General features: G+C 43.3%; 2 long non-coding RNA genes across 5 annotated transcripts in view; one reads left to right on the top strand and one right to left on the bottom strand.

The window, feature by feature from the left end:
* Positions 1-22,950, bottom strand: part of LOC130153144 (uncharacterized) — a 121,372-nt gene that overhangs the window by 65,399 nt on the left and 33,023 nt on the right. The gene's annotated exons all lie outside the window — the stretch shown is intronic.
* Positions 1,253-16,241, top strand: LOC130153145 (uncharacterized). Its single transcript, XR_008823239.1, has 3 exons — positions 1,253-1,495; positions 15,129-15,499; positions 15,754-16,241. It is a non-coding gene; the product is annotated as an uncharacterized LOC130153145 (long non-coding RNA).

The following is a 22,950-nucleotide window of genomic DNA, read 5'->3' as shown; positions in this document are numbered from 1 at the left end:
AACCATAAACCACAACTGATTATGATGACGAGCACCCACTCTGCAGAAAAGCTTTCTTGCCTTCCCCTTTGCCAAGGGGTGACAGGAATGACCCCTTGGTCAAACTTTGCTTTGGCATTTCTAACTACACCTCCTTTAAAAAAAAAAAAAAAAATATCCCAAAGTACAAATACTGGCAACTTTTATTTATTTATTTATTTTTAAAGTGGTCAGATTTTAAGGTAGATCAAAAATTGAAAGTCTTCAGAGTTTGCGGTGTGCTTATTGCTTTACAAAGTGTGGCTGGCAGCGGGCACTTTACTATATAGCAATAAAAGAGGAAGTGTGAGGACTATTGCACTACGAGTTGCAGCCGGCTTCTCGGCACTGCTCATGTTGCCCCAGGTGGCTGCAGGGAATGGATCGAGGCTATTTGGAACCGGGGCTGAGTGCAAAGCCTCACAAGTCAGTCACATAGTTACAACAGACCGCTGGGCCACATACAATCCTCTCTATTTACAGAAGTTGGTGGACTTTCCTCCTCAGCTAAAGAGGCTGACGGCCCCAGAGATGGGCTTTGAGTTTTTGGTTTGCACAGATCAGTGGACTACAAGGAAAACTACAAAACCAACAACAGACAAAACGGCTTCTGAATGTTACCTGCTAATCCACAGCTGTGAAAGAAAATTCACTAACAGAAAGGACACCCAGGAGCAAGGCAAGGGAAGAAGTTCCTCTTACAATACACAGATCTGTGCAAAACCACAAAACGCTCTAGTAGTGGGTTGCTGCTTACTGCATATACTGAATGAAAAGAAAGACTTGTTGAGAGTCAATTACAGGTTGCTTCAGCCTCTCAACAGCTGCCAAGTAATTTGTAATGAGACTTAGAAAAACTATAGCTTTTAAGGTTGGTTTGTGACCTGCACTTGTGCTGGCCCCAGAAGAAAAGGATGGCCTGAGAAGTTCCTGAGTGAGATAAAATGTGAGTAGGAATATGCAGGTGAAATTTCAATTAGTTTTCACCATCAATCTTTCAGCCTAATGACATTTAATTTGCATGTGACCAACCCTGCCCCACAGATGGCTATGGAAGGGAGGGGGTAGAACAGAAAAACACAAAGGTGGCTTGGATAGCTTGAGTACAAACATCAATAAACAAATATTTATTACTAATGATAATGATTCTGACTTCTTACGCAACACTGAAAATAGAGAGCACTGTGCAAGCATTAACTAATCAATTATCTAATTAATGATTCAAGACCTCAAATCAACAACAGAATAAGGCAAGTGCTCCTCTGGAGCCGCACTGCCGTGGAGGGGTCCTGTGCATCCGCAGGGCTCTGCCCTCTGCACGGGAACTCAGTGAGCAGCGTCAAAACCTTTCCTCCCTGCCAGCAGTGTGCGTCGCATGGGCACGGAGCCACCTGATCCTTCGGTAACATTTCAGTAGCAGCTTTGAGGCAGAACAGGCTCTAAGCACCGCTTCAGCAGGTTTTCAAAGGGAAAAGTGGTAAGTGGCAAAACATGCAAACAACACAACTCTTAATTTAATGCTAAATGTGAGACATTTGCTTGATAAGATGAATTCTCAATTATCTGAAAAGCTACTTGATCCTAAATTGGTGTTGCTGCTTTGCCAGCCAATTACAGGTTCACAAAGCAGGTAGATAGAGGATGAAACATGCAAGACAGCCCAGTGTTCTGGGGGAAACCACTAGCAGGTCCCTGAGACAGCATTTCTCTGTTCTTCCCTGCAGAGCACTGCTACTGGCACCAAATCCCCGTGCTACCCCAGCGAGGGGGGCAGGGGGTGATCGATGTGAAGGGAATTATCTTGCTGAGCTCACTACAGATGCTGCAACAAGTTTCCAAGGATTCTGGCCTATATCCAGCCCGAAAAGTGAGGTTTTGCCTAGTTTCACTTAGGTACAACGTTTTTAAATTCAGGCTTAGGTTTAGGCACTGCAGAAAGGGCTGTGAAATGCAGAGCTGTACAGCGGTTGCTGGTGAGCTTGGCTCTCTGCTGCCAAAGCCATGGGGAAGGAAGGAGGTCAGCACAGCGCGGTGCACGCATGCACGCAGCCCTGCCATTTCTCAGCTCTGCCTCCCATTCGGGGCAGGTCCTCATCCTGCAGCTGCTCCAGCTTTGTACTCAATTAAGCTTTCCAGCTGCAAAATGTTTGGCTGGTACAAAAAGTAATCCCAAATCATTTGTTTAGCACTCATAATAATATAAAGGTAATCAGATTTGTATGGCCGATTGAAACATGTAAGAGTAAAGAACTACTTTTTTTTTGTTTTTACAATAATTAGGAAGGCTGCTGTGTTATATAATCGAATGCTGGGCGCCTTGACAGGTCAGTGCTTCTTACAGTAATATTATTTTAAAGTATGTTTTCATTTGAGATGGCTAAGCCTGGCTTGTATGGAAATGGAGATGCTTCAGGTTTATGAAAGGTTTGCTGTGGATTTTCACAGACCTGGTTGATTATTTTTTTTTTGTGTGTGTGTCAAAATAAAGCTTATATGTCAGAGGATATTTTAAGTTTTCAAGTCTGAGGTCCAGATTTGTTACTGGTGTAAATGCCATAGAGGTAACCAATAATCTGACCCAGATTCTGGACTTTAGACAGATTTTATCATCCCTGAGGATTATGTAGAGCTCACTTATCAGGAGGAGAACCCAATCACCTTTCTCTGCCCCTAGTCGAAGGAGTGGACTTTGCAGCCACATTTAGCAGTGGCTACTTTGTCTGGGAAACGTCTCGGCATGATGTATAATAAATGGGACTTCCTAGATCCGAGTGCTGTGAAGCAATTGTGCTGCCTTACTTCTTTGTGTAGAGGCATATGTGAATGGTCTCAGTGTCACAGAGATTTGTAGATAACCAAAGCTTGAAACTGTATGGTTTATATTTTACTGATGCAAGTTCCTGCTTTTCATTGATCTTCATTCACTAAATCTGGACATTTGGCTACTGGAAAGCACCAAGTAGCTTTTAACTCCATCTTTCACCTCCCTCCAGTGCCTATTTAAGGCACCTTTTTGTTTTATCATAGTTATGAAAGTGAAGGGGAACACCTATTCAAACATCCCAGAATATTTGGAGAATTTAAAAACCAGGCTGAACTTGGGTTTACATTTGAATCTTGGGCTCCCCTTTACATTTTATAGGGAAGCAATTGATCCATGTAAAGTGCTTCTATCTCATACTGAGAATGGCAGCATGTAGTGTCTCAATATTTTATATGAACAATTCCTGTTTTTAATGTTTTATTAATGTTAGCCTGAGACATCATGTGTACTGTTTAATTGCTCAGCTGCAGTTGCTCCTGTACTGAGCAGCCTTAAAAAACAGGGGGAAAAAAAAAAAAAAAAGAAAAAGAGGTGAAGTATGGTATAGGGTGGTTATTGTCCAAAATACAACTGGATTTCAAAACTGAGCCCTTTGAGTTTATTTTCAGGTCTTAGAATTTAAATTGCCATATGGCCGTTAGATGCCATTCACCCCCTAAGATGAAGTCCATACTCCAGCTGTTGATTCCATTGCACAAAACATCTGCACAATTTATTCAGGACTATCTGATGCTTTGCAGGGTCCCGAGCAGGGCTGGTATTATTCTTTCCAAACAGGAGGGAGGAGAAGTAAAATATCTTCATTTAACTGCCAAGGAAAAACATGCCTCTCAGGTCTGAGAGATTTAGACCTTCTTTCAAGTGTGCTGCGTACAGATATTTCCAGACATGAGATGAAAACAGCTTGTGTCAGTCGTGTTTCTTTGAAAGAACCTAGTCAATCTGCAGAGGCATTTCTCTTATCCTCAGATATTTTGTGTACATTGTTCTATTTTTGACTTAACAACTTGCCTGTTTAAATCACTGCAGAACATCAGCTAAAGCAAAACTGCATTTTGCAGATCCACGACTGAAGTGTTAACATATTGTGGTCGCAGAAAGCATAAAAAGGACAGACTAGAGGAAGGGAAAGAATTTTCATTAGAGGATTAGTTAGACAAAACAAGGTAATAAAAGAGACTCCAAAAGGCTCACTCTTTAGAGATTTCCATAATTTTGCTCTTTACAAATGAGTTTAATCACCCAAAGGAAGAACCGACAGGCAGGTGAGGAAGTGGTCAATAAGAAACAATAACTGACCACTGCATTACTGGGATATCTCATACACATCAGGCCCAATATCCGGATTGCTAAAGTAATGGAATAATGAATCCTGACCCATGTTTGTATCACTGGGGCGAGTTCCTGAGATCTTGTTCTACTCTGTGGAAAAAAAAAAGAGTTCCATTTAAAATTTTCCCTGTCATCTAGGGGCTGCTAGATAGCATACATATAGGATGTATATTTTGGAGGTCAAATAAATCAATAAAAATCAAAACAAATCAGAGACATGGTAAACAAACAGTCCGACATTATTAACTAGGTCAGAACAATAATTTTCCTATTTTTTTCTTCTGTGCTTGTTCCTCAAAAGCTTTAGTGGAATAAACAATTGAAAAAAGAAAATGAATATGTAAAGTATCTCAGTCTCTTCCCACATGTAATAAAATGAAAACAAATGTTCTCACTTCTACAAACTCCACCACATCAAATTAATAATGGAAAACATCACATCAAAGCACTCTTTGTGCTCAATAGCCTGTGGCACATTTGGACTCATCAATAGATGTTCAACAATATTACAACTTGTTTAAATCTTGGTAAAGTAGTGTTATGTACTATTGTTATTGACTTTCTTTTTCTAATTATCACCCAAAGGTGACAGATGATACAGCACTAATGATCAGACTGTTTAAGAGCTGAATCAGCTTAGAATCCTAACTCATTAAACCTCAGCAAGACTAAAAGATTCCTTGCGCTTTAAGGCTAAAAGCTTCACCTCATTGACAACGTTTTGGTCAGTTATACAGGACACACCATCAAGAAATTTTAAGAAATTTTTCCCTGGGAGTATAATTTGGTGCTTTTAAAGATTTTAGTCCACTTAAGTGTCTAAATATTTAAAAGTACGTGAAATGCATATAGCTGTCATGATAAAGAAAATGTCTGCAGAACCTGTTTTGTTATGCTGAACCTTCCCTTGAATCTGTTTAAGCTAATAGTAAAACCATTCTTGATTTTAATAGAAGCTGAAGTCAATAGGAGCTGCAGATCCACAGCATTTCTTTGAACCCATTTCTTTCAGTCTGCTCAGAAGCAGGGACCACAATGATATCTCTGTGGTGTATTCCAGTTCACCTCAGCTTTGCTCCAAATTAATTATTTTTTATTAAATTAGCCACTTTAGCAGTAAAATGTGGCATTCTTACATCTCAGTTTTAGGTACATGCTAGTTTGGTCAGGTTTTCTTTCTGTTGCTTCATTGGATATAGGTTGGGAATGAAATTCCTGGTGCTATCCTTAAGTATGAGAAATGACAGCCATGCCACCGGTGGTAGAGGAGATGTGACATCCATCTGCCTGTATGCTCCAGATTGTCCCAAGAAACCAGACTCTTCCAAGACTCCTGGGTATTTTTAAAGGGTCCCAAGTACAACAGCACCTTCAGTCTCTTGCTGTTCTACTCTACATTGTATTTGCTCTATTTGATTTGTGCTACTATTGATACTCCTGGACTAAAAGCTCAAAGACTCAAAATGTGACCCAACTTTCTCACAAACTGATCATCTATGACAGCAGCGAACAACATTATCGAATCCCTCTTTCACAAAATAAGTACTTGTTTGCAGTTTGAGAATGGTTCAGGTGGAAGAACATTATGAGAAAAGCCTAAATGAGAATTAGTAAAAAATTGATGCCAGGATAGTAGCAAAGCCCCTTTGTTTCCCACAAACACCGTGGTGCCTCTCACTCAACAATTATGCGTGAGCTAGAGGTTTCAGGATGCTTGTGAGATGCTTATTTTCTCTCTCCCATATTTTTATAGCCCGTTTGGGACCTTTGTAGGCTTATGCTCATTAATCCCCTCATAAAAGGCTCGGGTATCAGGTGCCTCCATGACCAGCATTCAGACCATTTGAGCAATTAGAGAGAAATACCACAGGTCATTCTTAATTTACTATAGAAAGTTTGACTACAAACCTGCAACTCCAACAGCCTACTCTTGTAACGAAGCCACAGTACAATCACTCCACCCTACATATTTTCCCACCAGGTGTTAGGCAAAGTGTTGCAAAACCGCAATCCAGCAGAACTTCAGTCCCAAGTGTGCACATGGGGAAGTGCCACCTATTTGTCTACAAAGGGAATTTTAGTCTCAGTTCAACTGGTTCAGAAACCTATTTGCAGTACAGACTCCTGACATGAAAATACTTCTATGTTTTTATTTGTCAGTGTTTTAGATTGCTTGAAGTTAACTTGGTACGAAATCAACTAAGGCAAAACAAATAAGGAACTCATAGCAGAAACAGCATCCAAATAAGAGGTATACACCAGTTTTAGTCACAACACAACTATTTTTTTCTTGAGAAGAAGCTCTAATAGTTCATAAGTCTTCATTCTGCAAATATTTATTGTGGTCTCTCTTAACAGCAAGAGTCGAATCGGAGATCTCTGGAGCTCAAAGTAAAGTTTACTAAGGCCAAACTAAGGGATGAGGACACGCTAAGCTCACATGTTTTGTGGCTGCACTGAGGGACAAGCTGCAATGGGCTCTGACCAGGTAGGCTGGTGCTGCCTCTAGCCTGAGGATGCTTGTCCAGAGCAAGCAAAATCCTCACTTGACCAAACTTCCATTTACTTGGCAGTGACCACAACTAGAAGCATTGGCCTCTATACCTTGCGCTAAAAGCCCTGATATCTTAGCTTAGTGTGCTTAATTTAAAAAAAAATAATAATGCAGGGATCAGAGGATGCATTTTCCAGTGAGCTGTGTTACTTCAGCACATAGAGCTACAGCAATTAACTTTTACCATCAGGCAATAGTCACGCCGATCTCTGTATCTAGTTTCTCCCCCTCAAGATGTTATAATTCAGGATAGTATTTATCCAATTCACCAGGCCACATTCCTTAAGAACAAAGTAAATGAAACTAATAGGTATTATTACAGGGGCAGGATTAGCAACTGAAAACTTCCCTATGAACTGCTATCTAATAATTTATGACAGTTTTGAAGTTTCCTGGCAACCAGAAAAACAGATTAATAAGTCCATAGTCCGCCTCTGATATTATCTTTCCCCCATTACCAACTTTTGGACCTTGCAACGTTCATTTTCACTTTAATGAAATTCACCGTAGTGCAGGGAGTCAGTGCAGGACTGGCAGTGGTGCACCAGTTGCAGCCCAGGTAAGATTTTACCCCAGGGTCAGAGGAAACCCTGAGTTAGAGCGGCACAGCACTGAGCTGCAGCGCAGGTTCTTCTGCCTGACGTATGGATAGAGTGAAAACACAAAAATACCTTTGGAAAGAATCTTCCTACATTAACTATTTTTGTGCCATGAGCTTCCCCAACATGTACTCTGCAGATGTGTCTCAAGTCCACAAATGATGCCTTGTTCTTTTTTCCACTTCTTTTTATGACTACACACATGCTAAACCAGTCACAGACTCACCATGCTGTAGACACTGTGCAGCTCAACGAATGTTGTAAATCCCAAATGACACTGGATTGTCTTTTGGGACATTGCTCGTCCCTTTTTCCTCAGGTTGATTGAGGCTGAACCTCCTGGGCATTTTGAGTGGGTTTGAGTCTAGGTCCAAACAATACATCGAGCTTTAGTTTGGATAAAGGTAGATTTAAACCCCAGTCTAGATCCTCTGCGTCCCAGCTGTGCAGTCCCCAGCCAGAGCTACTTTGGAATCACAAAATGTAAGGGCCAAAGAGTACTTTGCAATATTGACATTCAATGGAAAGGTTACCTATTTCTCTGTGAGTCCTTCAAAACAGACTGCCAGCGATTCCCTCATTTTTCCTTCTCTACATATCTCACCCCTGAAGCCTCCAGCTGCAAGCACTATTCTTCTTCGCTGCCTGTCAACACGAGCAATTAATGGCTCCGAAGAGCTGCTTTGAATGACCCGTGTGGTCCCACCCACAGGAACTGGCTCCGAGATAGCAGTGCCAAGTAGTTTCATGGGAATCCATAGTGGAGCAATAGTTTTACCCGGAGGTGATAATATTTTGGCTAAAATTGTGAATCAGTTTTAAGCTGTGTGCTATGAGCCTCAGGCTACTTTTTAAATTCTCCCCCAAAGCTTACTGTTTTTTACATGAAGAGGCCATATGTCATAATAAACATCAGGCTCGGGATTGGCTCACACTCTAAATGTCAGGCTACAAAGCTACCTTTAAAGATTAAATCTCTGCCCTCTTCAAAAGGGAGGTTGAAGAGAGGGATGGAGAAATCCCAAATACAGAGAAACTTACAAATAAAGTGAAGTTTACTACTAACAAAACGTATCTTGCAAAACCAGACTTGGTGCTTTTCTGTTGGAGCTGCCCTCAATAAAATGTGGGTGTCATTTGAAAAGGACATCATTTCCAATGAATTCTGAAAGTGTCACACAGAGTATTGATCGATCGAGTCTTGCCGTCAGCGTGACCAGGGCCAGCAAAGAGCTATCCCTGTGATCCAATTTTCAGAGCTCACAGACACCTCCAGTCCCAGGCAAATGGCGTCAGCAAGCGACAGGAGGGGTCTGGGGGAGGGGAGGGCTGCGTGGCAGGGACAGTCCTTGCACTACTGCCTACTTGTCGAAGCATTAAACATTATTAGCCACAAGCGTGGCACGCCTGTTGTGCGGGAAAGCTGTTACATTCCTGTTTTTTGCGTTACCAGCGATGCCGAACCATTTGTAAGTCAAAAGTAGGTCCTTATCAGCAAGATACACCCCGATAAGATCACAGTTTTTACAATTACTTCAGCGTTCAGCCAGTTTCCCGCTTCTGCCTACGAACTTGTACGTACGGCACAGAGCCGGGCAAGGGCGGCACGAGCTGCAAAGCCATCGCTTTCCAGATACGGCTCCAGCAGGAGCAAGGCAGCGCGCTGGCTCCCACACGCTGCAGTGGGTGCTGCACACCTGCGCCCTGTGCCACTCCAGTGTGGGGCTGCGGGAACCAGGCTCCCCTCCTGCAAGGTGCGGAGCCAGCCTAGGGTTCTAGTGTAATACTTTGGACCTGCTATTTACAGGGGCTCAGGTACTAAAACCGATTAATCTTGTAGGAGAAGCTGGAGAGAGAAATTCTCAATGCCTGCCATGAAGCCGAGTAATCTCAAAAGGAAACCATTGTCTCAGCTGAGCGGCTCCTGGCTTGATTTTGAAAGCGCTGGGCAGGTGTGCAATGGGGATGGCCCCCCCGCTGCCGCACAATTAGAGATGTGTCTTGGTTTTCTCACGGAGAGAAAGATTATGTGGGATCCTAGCACAAAAAAAAAAAAAAAATATCCTTCACTGGACTTCCATGCACCATGCACCAATGAAATAACAGGAAAAAGAAAAACAACAATAAAAGGAGAGCAGCCGATTAAGAGAAATAGAGCGATTTGCTTTTTGTATAAAGCTGGTGTGGAACTGCAGCAGGTGAGGAAAGAAAGATTAAATGGGATAAGTTAATTACAAACACCTTCTTGTTATACACCAGATAACAATATGCTGACTCATTGTTTCTCAATATATGAAATATTTGCTCCTGCTGTATTGTTTCCTCTTTGCACCAAGTGAGGCAAAATCTTTCATTACTATCACAAGGAAATTACTTTTTTTCCTAATAATTATTTATATGTTAAAATAAACCTAGCAACTGAAATGTTTTATCAGTCATTTCTGGCGTTGAAAAAAGTTTTTTTTAAAAACAGAATGGAAGTGTTTGACAGAAATTGAATTTTGCTGAAAATATTGATAGCATTTTCAAAAAGGACATTAAAAATGTAAACAACAGCTTAAAATAACCCCCACAGTTTTCACTTCATTTCTTAACAACTACGGAGAAAAAACAATGCAGCTTCCTGATGCGATTTATGAAAGAGGGGTTAGGGGAAGGGGTTCCGCTGTCTCCGATTTCTTAACTTGAAAATAACAATGATTTTCTTCAAAAAAAAAAAAAGCAAAAAAAAAAAAAGCAGGCTTTAATCAAATTGAGACAAAAGGTGCCCTACAGTATTGTGGGATTTACACCTATTTTTTAATGAACAGAAAATTTAATGCCCCAACCTCCTAACGAGATTTTGCAGGTGGACTCCAACAGTGACACAGAAGTAGTTACTCCCAGTGGTACTCAACAGGCTCATTTCAAGATTGGTGTCTAAATCGGCAATATTTCTGCTACACCTGAGGAACTCCCATGTCTGAGTGAGTATAGCACAGAAAAAGCAAGGCTTTGCAAATAGTTATTTGAATAATATTTATGTTGAAATTTGTTTTAGTTTCCTCTAAATTTTTTGCTTTAAAAAGCACCAATGGAACTGCAATTCTCACAAGTCATCCAGAAAGTATACTCTAGAGTTTGCACTGTGAATTCACCAAGCATAATTAATAACAAGGACAGCAGATGCAGCAAAGATACGTAGTGAAGCCTACTACAGGGTAAACTGTGTTTGCACAGAGAGCATACCACCACTTCAAGCCACAAACAAATCAATCAAAGTCAACATCTATTTCCAAATGATTTGAAAACAGCACAAAAGTAACTAATCTAATAAATTTTTCATTTGAAGTCCTCCACTCCACCACAGATGAATGAAAAAGATATACGAAACAATCATGCAGTGCTCTAGAGAGAGACAAAATTCTCCTTACCTTAGAAAGGACTGCTACCAGCTGATTTGAACTAGGTGAAACCCAGGTGATGTGCTCAGGCTGAAACCCTCTTGTTAAGCCTCCGCTTATTTTATGCTGCCTGTGCAGCTGTGTGTGTCTCCTAATGGTTGCACCTGAACTTTAAGGTGCCTGCCACTTCCCCTAGAAGAGCCTTTGTTCCATGGTTTATAACTTTGCTAAGAGGTTTAACTGCAGAGGTCTAAATTTCTCTTTCTGTATAGTGGTTCTCATAAGCTGACTTTTTTTCCAGAAGGTTTTGGTAGAAATGGGCATATTTGAACCCCTACTGAACCGATATCTGGTCCTAGCAATACGCATATAATCCATGTCAAGGTCCATTTCACCAAATACAGCTTTTTTGAACAAAACCTTCTCTGCTTCCCAATATAATATCTAAGTATTCGTGGGATGAGTACAGAATGAGCTCATGTGAAATGAAGGACCCTGAAGTTCAGTACTTGTCTAAGGTATCACTGATCGCTGGTGCAACTGCTGCTGCTCCAGATGAATGGGATCAGCATTGAAGTGTCTATGCGGATTGTACCGTACGCTAGCAGCAGCAAAGAAAGGGTGTTCAGATGGAAAATCCTGGCTTTCCTCATCACTGATGTACCTAGCCCACAAGCATAAACATAAAATATGTTTGTAACGAAATGTTTCTGTTGTTCTGGGCACTAATAGGAGAGTAGTAAAAAAGGGCAATCCTGGGATTTTATTCTAAAGGGACCGAGTCAAAGTCCTTTCAGAGCTGAAGCTCCTATCAGCTTCAGTGGGGTTTGATTATGGTCCAAACACTGCAAATGATTTCTCCGGAGGTTCATCTGGGTAACCCACTCTTTGCTGCCACAGCTAAGTATTGACAAGGTCTGTTTCCAATACTGTTCATACCTCTGTCATCACCAACTTTGACAGCAGCACTGGGCCATCCAACAGAGATTAAGCAGAATTTTTTCCCTTGACTTAAGATATTTTATAATTTCTTAAATTTCTTACAGCAAGTGAATGTTTTGCAGTGAATCACACAGCCTAAATCTGAAAACTAACAGGAAATTAAAGGAGAGCAATCCTTCTTCCCTTTCACCACTGTAAGCACTATATATTAGCTAGTGTAGTTCATAGTTTTTTAATTTTAGCCCTTTTTAAAAAAAATTGTTTTGCTGTACTAACAGGATGAGGGCTTTTGATTTTGATTGTTCTCTAATAACCATAGCTGGTGCATCTGGGTCTGCCTTTTTGGACATCAAATGCCAAGCTGTGCTTCTGGGTCTGGCATACATGCAGCTTCCCATAAAGACTCCTGGAATAAATCAGAGCATCTGTGGGGCCAGCTAGTCCAGCTGTATACGTACCCTGTAGGAGGGGAATGGCAGGGCACCTGTCTCTTCAGGTCTTTTCCCTTTCTTTGGGCCGGTGTTGGGATGCTCCTAGTCTCTCCTCAAAAGCAAAGCTCTGGGATGAAATCTTTACTAGTCAATAAAGCCTAATATGATATTTAAGTCCAAAGCTAGGATACTGATTTCCCAGAATTTCTTGTTTTTCACTGTGTAGACAAGTAGACAAAATCTCTTCACAGTTATTCCACTGTGCAAAGCAAATCCCGTTTTGGCCTCTGCTGATCTCCCAGAACAGTATCTCTGTGATGCTTCTGTCCAGAGTCACTTGCTAGAGTGTTTTTTACACTCCAAGGACCCATTTTCAGACTGCTGTCAGACTTGCAGAGACCCAGTCAAGTTGCCAATGGGAGTTTCACTGCAAGAGTAAGTCCCAGTGAAATAAAAATTCAGAAAAAAGTCCAGAAAACTGAATTCTCGATTACTTGACCAGCATTATGAAAAATGGGACTACACATAACATTAGGGGAGCATTTAGAGAATATACCAGGTCTCATTTCTCCAGATTAGGCTTAAAGTTTTATTCAATTATAATGTATGTACTAAACCCTGGTATTTTCTTGCCTGAATTCTGTTTAAAACTGAGCAGGATGTTGGCCTACCAAAGTGAATGAAAGAAAAACCTTATAAACTAAATTTTGCATTTCTTAAGTGCAGCTCCTTGAAGTCAGACTATTAACATCAAAGCCAACCACTTCAATATACATATTTACTTGTCAATACTGTAGTGTGCGAACTTAAGCTACCAAATGCAAATAAACTGGGAGTCTTTCTACCCTTTATACTTCATCTGCGTATGGTGCAGAAAGGTGAATGCTGTCTTGGAAAACCTGCTGATAAACAGAAGGCAGCAATATTGTACAGTGCTAACTACCTTTGGGCAGAAATCACCCCGGCTGCATTGCTTAAGGCACCAGCCAGCCTCCCCCGGCAGCAGGCACACCTTCAAGCAGACCAGCACATGAGCAACAGGAATGCCTGACGCTTGTGCAGCAGTGATGGCATCGCAGAGAGTCTTACCTGGCAAGAGCAAGAAACTGCCCCCAAATCTATTGCTTCTGAGGGTTATGAGAGAGAGAGTCTCAGTTACAAGAGGTTAAGAAGGTCCATCTATCCTCAAAGAACAGGATAAGCAGTTGTTCATGGAGCCTGAAAGAAATGCACGTCCTGGAGGGGAGGCTGTGGAAGCAGGGAAGCCTGAAGCTAGACTGCTTGTCTGTCTCTGCAGGAGCCACACCACGGTGAAGATCATCTCTGCATTTGAAAAATACCAATTGAAGACTAGCTATCCTGTGGACCTGAACGGGCACAGGGAGGCACGCAGTGAACCCTCTGTGTCCCAGCCCTCTCGAATACCTTGCCTTTAAAAGAAAAGAAGGATGCCACTCTTGCCAGCTTTCCCTAAGCGTGTTTGGCACTGCTTTGTGTCCTATGCTTGCCTCATTAAGGAGAGAATGAAGGTGCGATACTCTGAGTAGGAATCATTGCCTACATTATGTCAAATCCTTCATAGAAAGGAAAAAATCCTACTGTGGGGCAGAAAACCCCTGCCCGTCTTCAATCAATCCTCACTACCACCAGGCATCTAGTCAATTTTTATTCAGTCTTCTGTAGCTTCGACTTCAATGAAGTGGCACAGCAGGGCCAGCCCAGGCAGCTGCCAGGCCCTGGCTGCCAGCGCACCAGTGCTGCCGAGGAGGAGGGTCAGCAAAGTCCAGGGGGGACGGTGAAGGGGACGCAGGAGTATTTCAATCCGTGCCCCAGCCCTTAATCATACACTCAAGGTTCAAAGCCTTGCTGGGCTGCTGGCCGCTGATCCCATCTCAAGGTGATAGTCACCTCTAGCCTTTCTGCAAACTGCAAACCTACTGTCCATCCATCTTAAAGCAGCTTGACACTGGCTTCTCTACCCATTTTACAGCCAGCGAACATTTCCTATTGATTTATTGATTTCTGTCTGCCTGTGGAAGGAGCTCAGAACAGACTCTATGTGCTCTTGCAGCCTCCTGCATAGATTTTTTTCTCCCTTTTTCCCTTTTTATCCAAGCTGTGTTAGCAGTCTGTGGTGAAGCAGGAATTAGACCATGCGGGAGCCCAATTTGCTACTGGCGAATGTGCCAGGCTTTTCTTCCTCTCCCTACCTGGCATGCAGACCTCCACTCCAACTCTCTGCCTCCCATCTCCTTTTCCTCCAGGAAAGCTGGCAGATCCCTGCCTATCCGACTGGTTCATCTTAGTTAAAAACCTCTGCTGCTTCCCTTCAGATCTTTTCCCTATCATTAACAGGTGTTTGATGTGCCTGTGAACGGTGCTTGTAATTGTGATTCCTTGATTCCTACTGGGTCAGAGAAATGTCTTCTTTTCTTAGTCGATCCAGAAAAGGGCACACTTTCTGACCACATACTTATCTGCATGAGCGCAAACCTCTACATATTAATAGACACATTTTATGAACTTCAGAGCCCTGTGGGGGCCTGGATATTTCCAAAGTTTTGGATTGGGGAGGGGGCATAGACTGCTCTCCACCTCCTAGTTACCAGTTCAAATGGAGCCCAGGTCACCAGTGATTGAAAGTTATTCCTGGCGGATAGTGGTTTAGAGCCCTACATGAAATTAGTGCCGTTAGCAAGAGAGCTCCCACAGGTCAGATGTCCACGTCACAAAAAAGCAATCTGGCTTATCGTTCTCCACAGCGAGGCAAGCACCGAGTGAGCAAGAGGCTGCTTTTTCTCCCCAGTCTCAGAGGTGGTGCCTCCAAGCTCTGTCTCAGCTGTGACAGGGGGAAACTTTTGCTGCTGGCAGCCATGCTCTTCCTCAGCTGGGGAGCAACTTCCCGTGGGCCACCTCAGTCTGGCTCCAGGGCCAGCCCCAGCGTGGGGTGATGCTGACACTTTGCCCTGGCTGGGCCCGTTGACCCATACTTCAGGCAAGTGAGGGTTCACCTTCTCACTACTCTTCATCCTCCTCATACCTCAGGCCGCACCAGCAGCAGTGACACTTGGTCAGAGAGCAAACACAATGGCACAGCAGGGACAAAAAGGCATTAGCAGGTAAGGGGCTGACCACTGTAAGTACAGTCTCACTTTTTCATGCATAAAACTGACAGAGGTTTCACTACAGGTGACTTTTGTGAAAAACACCTTGAAGTTATTTGATACCTGCTTCCCAGCCTCCCCTCGCAGTGCACACACCTGAGCAGGAGACACAAAATCAAACAGCAGCCTGCAGAGCTGGCAAGCCAAATATGCAGCCTTGCTCTCCTTTCAGATCACAGCATCTCAAATCTGTTTCTCCACACTCACGTCTGCAAACCTTCCCTTCACCACTCCTTGAAGGAATACACACAGGTGAATTCCAGCTAGGACAAAAGGGGAGAAGGAGAAGCCCACTGGAAATTGCTCCTCTCTCTTCCCCTTAGATCTGAGGGGGTTAATCATGTTTCCAGGCTAGTAGGGGCTGACCCAGGCACAGGGGCTGAAGCTCACCGCCTCTGCTCAGACCAGGAAACTGCAGTTTGTTTATATTCTCCTTGTCCCTCTTTTACAACACTCCTTTGGCTCAGCTTGGATTCACAGGAATTTCTGCTCCTTAATCTCCTCAGGGACTGGCTTGCTTGTGGCAAAAAACGCCTTTGGTGGACCCTAACCTCCCTCGCTTTGAGTACCCAGAGGATGCAGGGATTCAGCCCTGCTGGCTGACCCCAGGGGGAACACTGCCTTCACACCTCATCTCCACTGAGCACCCTTCACAGCCACTCCAGTTTAATTACTATCCCTTAGTGTCTGATTTCTTGACTACAATTTATTGCACCACAGAAACTGCTGTATTATTCTCTAATATTATGAGCTGGTACAGAGCGCCATGGATGTACTTCAGAGAGATGGCGAGAGATGTCTGCACTGAAGCTGTCTGTGGTTTTCTTTGAAGAAGCTGGCCTTGTGGACAACTATGCAATACTTACCATGAGACCTTGTGGAAAAATATTTGAGGAGTTGAAAAATATATGAACGTTTAAAAACTACCCCCCTCACTTCTGTTGTCTATTCTGATTTGTTGAAAATACAGCGCTGAGGAGACACTGGGGACTCTAAAATGTAGAAATGTCAGGCCTGAACGGGGAGAGTGTGCAAAGGGAAAGCTACAGGCATGGTTAAAGGTTGCATGACTGGCAGATATCAGGGGCTGGAGCCTGCTTTTTTTTAAACTGATACATTTCCAGTGGTGTCAATGAAATGATGCAGATTTACATCAGCACAGAATCTTGTCTAAAGTCCACTCTCTGCCTCACACACAGGAGAGTGTTTGTAGGGTAACTAGCACTGTTCTTTTAGGAAATTGCATCTGCTCATTTTTACATTGGGTCTATCCATATGTAACTACATGCATTTCAATGGGTTACTTCTGATTTACACTGCAGGCATCGTGCATTTTCCTAGACCAACATTAACTATTTATTGATCTTCCCAGTACCCCTGTGAGGAAGGCTATTATTCCCATCATAAAGACAAACAAGGATTACATTTTGGAGAGTGTCTGGATCTGGTGCACACATTTGGACCTCTTTTGCCATCAATTACACTTCTTACAGCTCTTATTTTTCCCCCCTTCCCCCCACCACCCCGGCCACCATATGTTTGCAGGAGAATGGAGAGAAAAAACAGCACAAACCATAACCCAGGTCTAAATGCAAGGTAAGTCTCTCTTAGGCTTATTTCACTTGATTTCTCCTTTTTAAAACAAAAAAAATCTCTCAGATCTCTTGAATTTGCAGAAAGTTGTTTCCAAGCCTTGCTCGTTTTCTGGTTGATCTGCTGCTGTTTCAAACTGCGCATGGAGACAGCATGAATTTTTCTGGGCACTTGGAGAAATGGGTTGCACCTGCAGCAGGCAGGGGAGCAGCCCTGCAGCCCTGCTGCTGTGAGCTCGGGGGCTGGCAGGGACAGTGGGCTGTTACAGGCAATACAACCTGATGTCAGTGTGTATTTGGCGTGGAAAGGGAATGTTATAGCTGTAAATTAGTAAGCGGGCTGTTAAAGCTCGATCCAAAGCACACTGAGTGCAGTGTTAAATTTCCCCTGGACTTCAGTGTTCCTCGTATCAGGTCTTTAATAACATAATTCATTAGTAAAAGGTGAAGAAATCTCTCAACAGCACAGTTCTTATTTCTGAATATGCTCTAAGATGCCTGGATCTCCTGCTCTGCCTGTGTACGTGCCACGTGCCAACCAAAAGTACAGCACTGCACTGTGGCTTCAGAGCTTCAGACCTAACCAACAGCTCCAGGAGAGTCCTAGCCTGAGACCCTGTCCTTTTCCCTTGGGCATTAGTTCATTCCTGGCAAGCAGCACACTGTGCCCTGCTTTGGCATTTCATGGACCCCTGCCTTCCATGCATGGGATTTCCCACTGCGGCTTTCCTTCCAGTTCTCCTCTCCCTGTTAGGAAGCGATGGAGCTGCATTTCTCTGAGCCACCAGTGAGCCCCAACTCAGCTTTAGGAATGTGAGAGGTGCAGCAAAGATACCACCAGCCCTCGGCACTGGTCCGGGCACTCCAGAGTGGAGTGCAAGTTGACATATTGAATAAATACAATTGGCACATGATTTATCAATTGCACCCCTTTTGAAGACAGGTCCTCTACCACAATGAGAGTCATGGTGTAACATCAGTTACATGAGCCCTGAAGCATGTCCTTCACCATATCTTCACCTTTGGTGCTTTCACAAGGCACCCACTTTTTTAGGCTTTCTATGTGAGCGGTCTAACCCTCAGTATGAGCTGAGGCACCCCACTGGTATGGTACCAGAGTTCATCAAAAGGCAGAATTTATGACCAGCAGAAAATTCAGATATTTCAACACTGTGGCTCTTAACAAGTTCAGGTGGAGTGTCTCAGAATTCAGAGTCTCAGAGATGAGCTCTCTTTGGCATCAAGCTCTGGTAAATGGTTCAGCTTGCTTTGGCGATGCTTCTTCACCCCAGACTGGAAGATGCAGCACAAACTTGTAGGAAAGCACTAAAAATAAAAGTTGCAATCTGCATCATCAGCATATTTTAGGAATGAAAGTATTTACTACATAGGCAGAATTTTACCCTTGTCACTTTGAAAGTTCTTGCATATTGGGATAAACTCCATTTGCAAAGGATGTCAGTCAGATCTTTTTATGAATAAAGTGATCTGCTATATAGATCTTTTGTCAAATGACTTCAGCTCATTTACTAAGTCCCTCTATTTTACCCATCTTGCTTTGAGAAGACATTAGCTTGATTTGGTTTTGTTTCCAATGATGTATCTTCTCTTGCTTTTAGTTTTGCTGATCTTCCTCCTATCACTCTTGTTCTGTCACCTGCAGTGCCTCTCTTTACCGCTCAGTTACTCTCCCCGCGACCTATTTCATCCTATTAGGTAGACAGCTACAATTGGTGATGTGGCCCAGACAGATTTTCTTGTTCCTGATAATAAATGGAGTGTTCAGTTTTGTAACTCTGACCTTGTGTATAATTTTCAAAGATAAGTTTTGGGGAAAAAAAAGGGTTAGTCATTATAGAAATACTGTAAGGCTTGACAGAAAATAACATGGCAGAAAATTATGACAGAAATAGCAGAAAGCCACTATGAGGCTCTACAGTATCTAAATTATCTTTCTATATCCCAGGATTTACAATTATTCTCTAAGTTTCAAAACTTCATCTCCCTTGGGTCTCCCACTGCTATTGTATTTCTTATTTTCCTGCAAGGACTCCGCTTAGGCCTATAACTCTTTTTAATAATTTTTAAAAAAACAACTTTCAAAATGTTTCGTCTACTACTTATCTTATTTGCTACTAAAAATAAATATTTTGTACTAAGAAATTTTTCAGTGCTTCCTGACCTCAACTCATTGTGACAGTAACGCTGAGAAGGGGTCTGAAAGAGTAGCAAGAACTGCTCCAGGTAATACAGACCAGACCTGTGAGCATCAGCAACAGGCAGTGGGAAGCAAGTGGCAGAAGATAGAGGCAGAGGACCATGAAGGAGGCAGGTGAGGACATAGAATCACAGTCATAGAATGGTTTGGGTTGGAAGGGACCTTAAAGATCATTGAGTTCCAACCACCTGGCATGGGCAGGGACACCTTCCACCAGACCAGGTTGCTCAAAGCCCCATCCAGCCTGGCCTTGAATGTTTCCAAGGATGGGGCATCCACAGCTGCTCTGGGGCTGGGGTGGAGAAAAAAAAGATACTCGTCCTGCCTCTGATGACAAGTCACAGAGCAGTCGACTTGGCCTGATCCTGTTCTCTTGTTGTTGCGTTAGGGCAGCAACAGCCCCAACGCAAAGGCTGACTCCCACTCTAGCTTGTTGGTGGCGCAAAAGTACAGCATTCAGAGAAAAAAGTACTGGGCAGTGCATCCCAAAGCAAAGACAGGGGCATACCATCACATTTGTCAGAAATCAAACGCTAACAAGAAAATAAGCACATGTATTAAGGAAACTTGTCTCTGTCCTGTCCTACACAGTCAATGGCACTGACTGCAATGGTATGTAACTGTCCAATCCTACTTACCACCTACTGCTGATTCTTGAATGACTAATGACAGTTCAGGGTATTTGAGATATGTTCCTATCGATAGGAGGGCTGGTTGACTGTGTGGAGGTAATGAGATTGTCTGCATCCTGAAAGTAGGGCCACTGAATCCCTGTGTGCAAATGTTGGGAGGGTTTTCGCCTCCCCCGCTGTTTTGAACAAGGCATCCTGGCTGTACCAGCCGACATCGGCAGTGCACCAGCCACGTTTTACCCCAGCAGCACGGTCATAGTGTAGGGTGTCTTCTGCCTATGCCGTCACTGCCATGCTCAGTTTACCTTGCTGCAGCACCCCTACATTTTCAGATAGCTGTGGCTTGACTGTTGTTTATAAACTGCATTTGTTTGTGTTGTGTTAGGAGAACAACCCAGCAGCTTGTCTAAACTGCTGTAACTCTGGTGGTCTTTAGATGAAAATCTCCAAACAACCAATTCTACTGAGGTTTGCTTAAAAGGGAAACAGAGTTATAGATGCTCTGTTGAGGGGCCTAGGGTTGGATTTGTGCATAACAGAGAGTAAAGTGGTTTAATCCCAGGAGTCTCCCTGACAGTCCTCTGATTGTTCTCCTGATGGCTACAGTTGTGGTCTCTCTCTCCCTTCCTTCCCCCTTACATGCTGCTGTATTTTTCCTGGGACTTAGAGTAACCTTAAGGATGGCTTAAATTCCATTATGTGGCACCATGAATGTAATACAAGTTGGACTTGTTTTACTGAGGAGCTCTGTGTGTAGTATTTTTTTTATTGTGCTATGTTTTTTGTACTCTGGGTGTAATTGTTGCCTCCAAAGACACACTAGGTCTGAGAGGGTGTTGCTCAACATGCCCACCTTGGGGGAGAGCATGTGGCATGGTGTCCGACTGAGGTGAGAATTATCAGTGCACTTTGCTGGTATGGCAGAGGGACCTGCTGTCCCTGACAACTTCACCACATCAAGGCAAGTGACGGGTGATTGCTCAGTACAGCCCTGTTGAGAAGATGACTTTCCTCGGCTTTACATGAAAGAATGGAAGCTCATTATATGCCTAACAGCAGAAGGTGTCTCTGTGGCTTTCTCCCAGGGGGCAAGATGACCCTAGGACACTGCAGACAGTTCTGCACAGAGAAGTTGCCAGTGGTCCGCTAGAAATGATTGCTGAGCAAGGAAACAGCACCTTTTCTGCTGATGCCGTGGGCAGCAGCAAAAGGTGGGCCAGATGCTGGAAGGAGGTAACCCTTCAGCAACGGGGCAGAGGCTCACTGGTGCTTCCACTGCCATCTCTTGCCTTTTGTACCACTTTCTGTCTGTCCTTGAAAAAGTTACGCAGGGACATGTTACCAACAGAGCATCCCGGGGAGGTGAAGGAAGATTGTGTTACGCTGGAAAGTATTAACAGTTGCATCAATCACAAGCCTGGTCAAAGCAAATAGATGTCCTGCTCACCCTTTATTCAGGCTGAATGGAAGATGCAATTAAAAGGCTCTCATACAGGGATAGCAGGGACAGCAAAAGCCATTATCCAAAGCCTGAGCAGAAGTGTGTGGGCTCACCATGATCCTCAGCACGGGCAGAGAGGGCAGAGAGGACTGGGACTGGCTCCGAAAGGCAGGCTGAGCAGGTGAGCACGTGGAGAGCAGCGAGGAGAAGGGGAGACATGGAGCGGCCAGGTGTGAGCAGAGGCAGCACTCCCTGTGTCCTGAGGCTGCTGGGCAGGCTGGTCTCGAAACCCTGGCCTGAAAAATTGCCTCTGCCAGGGAAATAGGTTTAGACCAAAGAAATAACCATTTTGTATAAATGCTTTCGCTTTTTGGGAGGGGAGAAGCCCAGGAGAATACTGGGTAATTTGAGGGCCAAAAAGGTCCCATTAAACTCATCTAACTGTGTGAAAAATATTATCAAATGTGCTAGAGGGACAGGATTCATCACATGTAAATAGTGCAATGTACATGCCTGCATGTGATTTAATGGCCTAAGCTGTCCTTGAGTCACTAGAGAGAAATAGTCACTTTTAGGGAAAGCTTCATCTTTTCCTTAAAGAAGGAGTCTAAAACAGGTCAGATGAATTGGGCTTAGAACAGCCTGCATCTCTCTATTGACTTTCACAAGAGTCTAGACAAGCTGAGATAGAGATATCCACACTATATATGTCTAAAGTTAGGTAAGATGAATCCCATCCAATAAGTCTCTGTGCCTCTACCTGCGGGCGAGGAAGGGAATGTGAATAGTGATGGATGAGAGAAGCATTGGATTTCCTACAAATTCATCCACTCTTTCTCTGAACTGGCTTTGGCTGCATTCTCATGTATTTGTGCTTTCCATTAACGCTGTTTGACAGTACAAATGCTAGTGGAAGGCAAGTTTCATGCTTGCACACACAAAACTTGTGGGAAGAAGATTGTCAATTTTGTCTTGCAGGCTTTTTGCACCAAAACTGATGGCCATATTTACATTCAGCCAGGCTATCTACACGAACTGCTCTGAACTTCTGACCTCTTTAGGCACAATGAAAGATAACAAAGATGAAGGCTGTATATTTTCTTTGACAGAATTATGAAGGCCAGGACATAAGTCATTTAAGCAGAAAGGATTGAACAGGCCATGGGGTGCATTGACTGCTGCAGAGAGAAAAGCATTTGAACTCGTTCTGTTAGAGAGCTGGTGGATGCTGATGATAGAAACATAGGTATAATCTACATAGGAACAGGAGCAAGATATTTTCTTGTTGGAGCTGGTGTGTGAGCCAGGGCCAAGTCACCCTCCTAATTCTTCCTGTCGTTTCTGAAAGATTCATTTCCCGATGCCTCTGCTGGAGAAATGGGCTCCGTATCCCAGGTCTCACCTTGTCCATGAATGTATCAGGAGCCATCCCAGGGGTCAAATTCTTCTCCTGCTCACAACCCAGGCAAGCCCATCATCTTTAAGGGTCTCACAGAAGCATTAGTAAGAAGAAAAATATAGCCACCATCATATTATTCTGCTTTTATTTTCATGGGTGACCAAAGTGTTCTTTTCAATGTATTTTAGGTATGCTTTACACAAAGTGGAAAAATGTTTAGCTATTTCTCAGATGCTAGTAACATTCAAACCCTACCATCAACTATCTGTACAAGATAGATTTTCTTTAAATAACTCTTGGCAAATGCTTGACATCTGTTTTCTCTAATTAATTCTAGCAGTCATCATACTTCACTGCATATGCTGAAAGCTTTCAGGGATGATAAGAGTTACCTACAGCATTTCAATCATGGGAGTTTATG

This window comes from Falco biarmicus, chromosome 7, assembly GCF_023638135.1.
Source record: "Falco biarmicus isolate bFalBia1 chromosome 7, bFalBia1.pri, whole genome shotgun sequence".
NCBI classification, from domain to species: Eukaryota; Metazoa; Chordata; class Aves; order Falconiformes; family Falconidae; genus Falco; species Falco biarmicus.
Note: the sequence above shows the minus strand (reverse complement) of the source record. Positions and strands in the feature narration are given on the sequence as shown.